This window comes from Triticum urartu, chromosome 2 (genome assembly GCF_003073215.2).
Source record: "Triticum urartu cultivar G1812 chromosome 2, Tu2.1, whole genome shotgun sequence".
In the NCBI taxonomy this organism is placed as follows: Eukaryota; Viridiplantae; Streptophyta; class Magnoliopsida; order Poales; family Poaceae; genus Triticum; species Triticum urartu.
Genome location: NC_053023.1, coordinates 32,814,056 through 32,820,598, shown reverse-complemented (window position 1 = coordinate 32,820,598; position 6,543 = coordinate 32,814,056). Strand labels below are relative to the sequence as shown.

At 43.0% G+C, this 6,543-nt stretch overlaps 1 pseudogene; it reads left to right on the top strand.

The window, feature by feature from the left end:
- Nucleotides 1-2,471: 2,471 nt before the first annotated feature.
- On the top strand, nucleotides 2,472-6,536 carry LOC125534874 (annotated as a pseudogene).
- The last annotated feature ends 7 nt before the right edge of the window (nucleotides 6,537-6,543 follow it).

The window sequence follows — 6,543 nt, the reverse complement described above, 5'->3', positions numbered from 1 at the left end:
CGTCCCATGCCACTGCCCACCAAACGGTGAGGAGAGGCTACCCCTGCGTAGCCATCACTTATCGGGTTTAGTAGCAACGGGAGGGGACGAGATCGCCGGTGGGTACACCCCCCTCCCGGCCCATCGCTCGTGGGAGCTAGCTGGGGGCGAGGGGGATTTTGTTTTTCCTTTCACCGTCCAATGATCCATATTCATTTTCTCATTTTTGGACCTAAATATAAAATTCTATTATTGTGGTCTACCAAAGATGCCCCCCACTCATGAAGCAAATCCCGATGGAGTACGATCTATTGAGCTCGGTAGTTTGCTACGTCTCTATTGGAGCAATAATTGCCTCCTTATGTTTTGGAGATTGTTGTCATAAACAGTGATGGACTAATGTGTTTGCTAGTGCACAGAGAGTAACAAGTCCCTAAAGTCATCAGGAGTTCAGTACAAACTCCAAAGATAATCTCCTGCCAGGCAGCAAAGATTATCACCAAAGATTATGTATGTCAAAAGTGAACCCCAAAATTGTTTATGTGAAGCAATTGGTTCGGTGCCTATCCAAAGAAATTGATTGCAGCCGGGAAGTTTTGAAGACGAAGCGAAGACGTAGTATCTGTTTCATAGTTCATCTTTCTCTTTCTTGAGTCATAGGACCACCGTATTATTGAGGGGTATAGCATCTGATGCTAAACCCAAATCCTATGTGAGATGAGAGATATCTCTTTGTGTTCCAAATAAATACTTGTCAGCAAAATACAGAGTTCTTCTTCACTACGAGAGATTTGATTCGGACCAAGGAGTTAGCATTACTTGCTCTGCAAGAAATGTTATCGTTGTGCTAAAAAATCCGACAGTTAGATATGTGTCGGTTGGAGATTGGCTTAGTGGTCATGTCCAAAATTCTTTTCCCATCGGAAAGACCGCGACTATAAATAGCCCACCCCATCCAACATGCACAGTTGGTTGCTCTGTGTGATTCTGAGAAGATTGAGTGAGCACCATCTCACCTGAGTGATTTGAGTTTAAAATCCACCGAGATAAAAACCCAGAGCCCAAAAAAATTAGATAGTGTTATAGCATCACTAGAATCTATGTCTAGTACGCTTCACCTATTACTCTTGAGAGTTGCGAACTCTCTAGATGGTTAGGTGTCAAATTCTTCAGTGACCAAGAGTAATTGTGGTTCACGAAGAAGTCTGTAAACATTCAGAGATCATGAGTGATCGACATTGATTGATGAATCAGTTGTCGAGGAGAATAGGACGAAGAGAGTTTATCTTGTTCAATCATGAACACCTTCAACTAGACATAGTCCTTTTGCAGAAGGGCGAACTGGCCTACCAAATTGTCTGTCGCCATCGAGCATCACCGGTTACCTCTAGACTCAATTTACATTTGACTACATGATGCATGTTAAGTTTCGGTTAAGTGTTTGCTTTTGATGCATGCCTCGGTTCTCACTCGCTAGTTAATATTCACTCTCTGTTTACTGTTTATCTGCTGCTGTGTTATGAGAGATTTGAAGTTTTCAAAAAAAAATTAAATCTCCCATTCACCCCCTCCCCATAGACATACTTCGTTCTTACACTCTCCTCCTTCCCTATATCTTTCATCCCTCTCCTCCGCAAGCTCGGTAGGTAGATATCTGTCTTTTCCTTTTCCTTTCCTTCTATATCCTCTCGTTATCTTGGTTTTTCTAATGGAGCAGCCGCCTCCTATATAGGTTATTTTCAGGCAACCACTAGAGGTTCATGTTGACATCTGAGCCGGTGGTATGTGGGGCAATATGTTAGGGCTAACAATTAGCCATGCCGTCGTTGCAAATTGGCACCGATGCTTATTTTGATAATTTTTTTGCGGCTGTGATAGGCAGCACCTTCATGTCCTCCTAATGGAACCCACATCCTAGTAAACTAAAGCAGAAAATCTGATTACATATCCCTAGGATAAAGACACTAACAGCTATACAAAAGTACCATATAAAAGAAAAATATCCGGAAGATTCTTACGGATACTAATTAACTTGATGATGTTTGCCATGGTGTGGTTTACTCTATGTGCTCCACTTAAATTATCTGCCCCGTGCGAAGCGACTTCGTGGATGCCAGCCAGCTAGACCAAAGAAGTAGAAGTCAAAAGCCACTTAAGAATCATCATAAGACCTCTACAATCCGCAGACAACTAATTAACTAATTGACTACAAACTCTCATTTCCTCAATCCCAGCCTGTATATAAAAGCATCCAAAGACCTCTACAATCCACAGACAACTAATTAACTACAACTCTAATAATCATAATGCTAGATTGCATATATAAGCATCCAAAGACCTCTACAATCACAGTAGTTGCACTTTGAGATATGGGCATTTTTGTTCCTCAATACATAGCTTTGTGTGGAGTTACACTTGTGATTGGATGGCTTGTACAGTGGGTATACAAATGGATTAACCCGGTTTGCAACGGGGTTCTTCCTCCTGGCTCCATGGGATTCCCTGTGATTGGTGAGACCTTGGACTTCTTAAAGGCAAGCCCTTCCCTAGACATCCCTGACTTCTACAAACTAAGGATGAAAAGGTACCGCTTGAATGGAGATCGATCCATGTTATACTATTGCTTGTCATGTTTTTTCATTGCAAGAAATCATATGCTCGAAAACAAGTAACTCTGTGGTTACTGCTTGCTCAGGTACGGCCCGATTTTCAAGACAAGCTTGCTGGGGCAGCGTGTGGTTATTTCAACCAACCCGGAGATGAATCGGTTTATCCTCCAGCAGGAAGACACATTGTTCCGTATTTGGTTCCCCCGGGCACTGGCAAAAATATTCGGGGAGAAGAGCCTGGAAGCCTTCCATGGCAAAACCCACAAGTTCATCCGAAGATGCGCCCACACGCTGTTGGGTATCCAGACTCTCAAAGATGTGCTCCTTCCTGAGATGGAGGCCGCTGTGAGAGAGCGCCTTGCCGCATGGGCCACCAAGCCGAGCGTCGATGTGCGCAGCGGTGCGCCCGACGTAAGTGCACACACACATGCCTTGGTTACCATCCCATTTCTTCTTCCTGCCCTACTTGCACGAAATTTTATAAGTTGCTCGATCCTGCATCTACATACCTTGTATGAGAGCAAGTTAATGCTAGCTAGATACTGTCGTCGTTGCAGCTTCTGTTTGAGCTGGTGATGAAGAAGTGCCTTGGTTTTGATTCCACCAAGTCGGGACAACTGCGGAGCACGTTTGATGTGCTTTTCACAGAGCTCTTATCCTTTCCGATATATTTTCCCGGGACATCATTTTACCGATGCATGCAGGTACATACATGCACAAATTAATTTTTGGATTTCGCTAAAAATCTTATGTCAGATTTTCAATCATGTCATGGCAAATTACATGGTCGTGGCATGGCGATTCCCTTCAGCAAGCATGCCAAATTCTTGCCATGTTCAGTTTTTGCTAGGATTTGCCATGCTCGCCGAAAGGAATTCTCATGCCGTAACAACATAATTTGTCATAGAAAATGTTCGATTTGCGATGTTTAAAAATCTGACATCTGAATTTTAACATTCTCATTTCCCCCCTTCCTTTTTCCAAGATCAAGGGCCGGGGCCATTGTCCCTTCACCATAAATTAGAGGGCGGATATATATTTTGAGTTTTGGTTTTGATTGACAAACGTGGATTAAACTGCCCCTAAAGGTAATTAACAGTTGATATGCTTTGCGCGTGCAGGCAAGGAAAATTGTGCAGAAGACAGTCCGGGACACGTTGGCAGAGAGGTTAAGTGCACCAAGGAATAAACATGGCGACCTCCTTGACATAATTATCGAAGAGCTGCGCGCTGAAAGAGACATCACTAAGTGAGAATTTGGCTGTTGATATTGTCTCAGCGTTGTTGTTCGGCAGCGTCTTCACGCTATCAGGAGTCATCGCTGTAGCATTCAAGTCACTCCATGACAACCCAGACGTTGTCCATGCCCTCGAGGTTCGTTGTGTTAATTTCATGGTAGTACTACTATATACTCATTCCGTCTCAAAATAAGTGCTGTATAAATTTATACTAAATCAGCGGCACTTACTTTGGGTCGGAGGGAGTATAATGCATTAGTTTTTGGTTAGCAGATGTAGATGAAAAAAGTTCATGCTATATGATAGCAATTAGCAACGATGATATATAATTTAACGTAAATATCTTTTATGGGAAGATCATGAGAGCAAAAGAATCGAGTGTACCTGGTCAAATCAGCCCACAAATCACAAGTCTAATAAACCAAAATAACATATTAGATTAGCAAGATGGCGTATGTGTTGGACCTGGTTTCAACATTTGTCATTAGTTTTTGGTTAGCAGATGTAGATGAAAAAAGTAGTGATACCATGCATGTGGGCTGCACTTGGCTGACGGCTTTCTTATACTACTGTACAGGCCTACTTTGCAAAGTGGGGACAAGATGGCATAGTTGACCTTAAACATGAACTCGAGCAGGTGCTCATGTTTATCTCAAGTCGGTGCCTACTTGGATATGAGGTTCGAGACATGATGCTGGAAGAAGGATACTCATTATTCCATGACCTTGCAAACGGATTGAACTTTCTCAGTTTCTTGTTCCCATATACTCCAACCCCGAGAAACCGCCGACGAGACTAGGCACACATCAGGCTGAAAGAAAGATTCACTGCAACCATCAGGTCACGTAGAAGCTCCGGCCGAGTCGAGGAGGATACACTGCAGAGGTTGATGAATTCCAAGTATAAAGACGGTCGCTTTACAACCGAAGCAGAAATTTCTGGCATGATCATGGGCCTTGTCGTTGCCGGACACATCTCAAGCACTAGCACTAGTACATGGACCGGAGCTTGCACGTTGAGCAACACCAAGTTCTTAATAGCTCCATGGAGGAGCAAAAACATATCATTAGCATGTACAAGAACCAAATAGGCTACGAAGCCTTGTCGGAGATGGATACCCTGCATAGATGCATCAAGGAGGCAATTAGAATGCACACATCAGCACCAGTTTTAGTTTGCAAGGCACATACGAAATTCGGGGTGCATACCAAGGAAGGCGAGGAATATGACATACCTAGGGGGCATAACATTCTAGTCCCTACTGCACTCAACAATAAGCTAACACACATTTACAGTGACCCTCATTTGTATGACCCGGATTGGTTTGGCCCTGGAAGAGAGGAGGACAAAGTTGGTGGCAAGTACTCTTTCACAACATTTGGTGGTGGAAGGCATGTTTGCCCTGGCATGGCCTTGGCATACCTACAAATTAAGGTGATATGGAGCCATTTGTTAAGAAATTTTGAGCTCAAGCTAATATCTTCATTCCCTAAGGCTGATGGGAGCAAGATGAACCAAGAGCCTAAAGGAAAAGTAATGATAAGTTATGAGCGACATCAGCTTATGTGATGCTAGTTGTTGTTAAAGTAGTAATGTTTATCTACCTATTTTTCTGTTTGCATTCAAGTATTTTTCATGTGCGAATTATGTGTAATCGTTCGCATATATTTTCATGTGTGGCGCCACATACCAGCGAGAGAGGAGACCAAATTTGACATCGCCAAGAGTCGATTGCCCCTAGTTAGTATTAATTTAAAGAATTTGGGTATGGAAAGGTTCGTCCCGAAGAAGGTTTTCCTGCTGTCTCCAAATTCAGTTAGAGTTGTTTCATTTTACTCCAAGTTGTAATTGCTTTATAAGCCATCCCTAGAGTTGTTTCTGATGTGCCCAGGGGAACCTATCCATGACCGGTCATAAATCGCAAATTGCAAATAGATGCGTGCAAGGCAAACTTCCACACCTCGCACGAGGTCCATGGAGAATTATAAGACATATCAAACCGCAAATTATATGAAGAGGTGCTTGGAAACTTATAAGACATTTTAAAATTATCGATAGTCTTTTTCTTTTCTTTTAGTAGCATTCTGACTGCACGGCCACTTGAACCAAATCACATAGGGCATATGTAAATAAACTTTTAGACCAAAGCAGTCTGAAATAGAGGAAGGGAGTAGTTAGTAGTAATATTATAGGGAGTAGATAAACTAGCGGCAGTAGTATTACTCCGAGCCTTTGTGAACAACTTTATGATAGTCTATTAGAAGAATGTATTTTTTTGCGAGAATATCAATGTTTCTTCACTGGCTCTCTGCGATTCACTTTTGCAAATGAATAAAGCTTGCATGGAATGTGCAGGTATCGTCCCAACATCTGCTAGATTTCCACTATTATCTATGGCTGTGTGCATCGTGTGATGCATAACCCGGGGGATACCATCCTTTTCGGAAAAAAGATTTCCACTATTATCTACAACCTAGCTAGGTGTGTGTACCTTGCTCGAATTGGTAACTATGTTCAGAAACCAAAATCATTAATCTATGTCTTCCAAACCTTTTTTCGGGGGAAGGGGAAGCTGGAGAAGTAGCCCATGACCACGACCGACGCCTGTGCCGGCTCCAGCTCCACCCTGAAACTGAGTTCCGCCCGCACGTTGAAGGCCCAGGACACCATGGGGCATCGGCCACCGCCATAAGCCGGAGAGGAAGGATGGCCGAGCT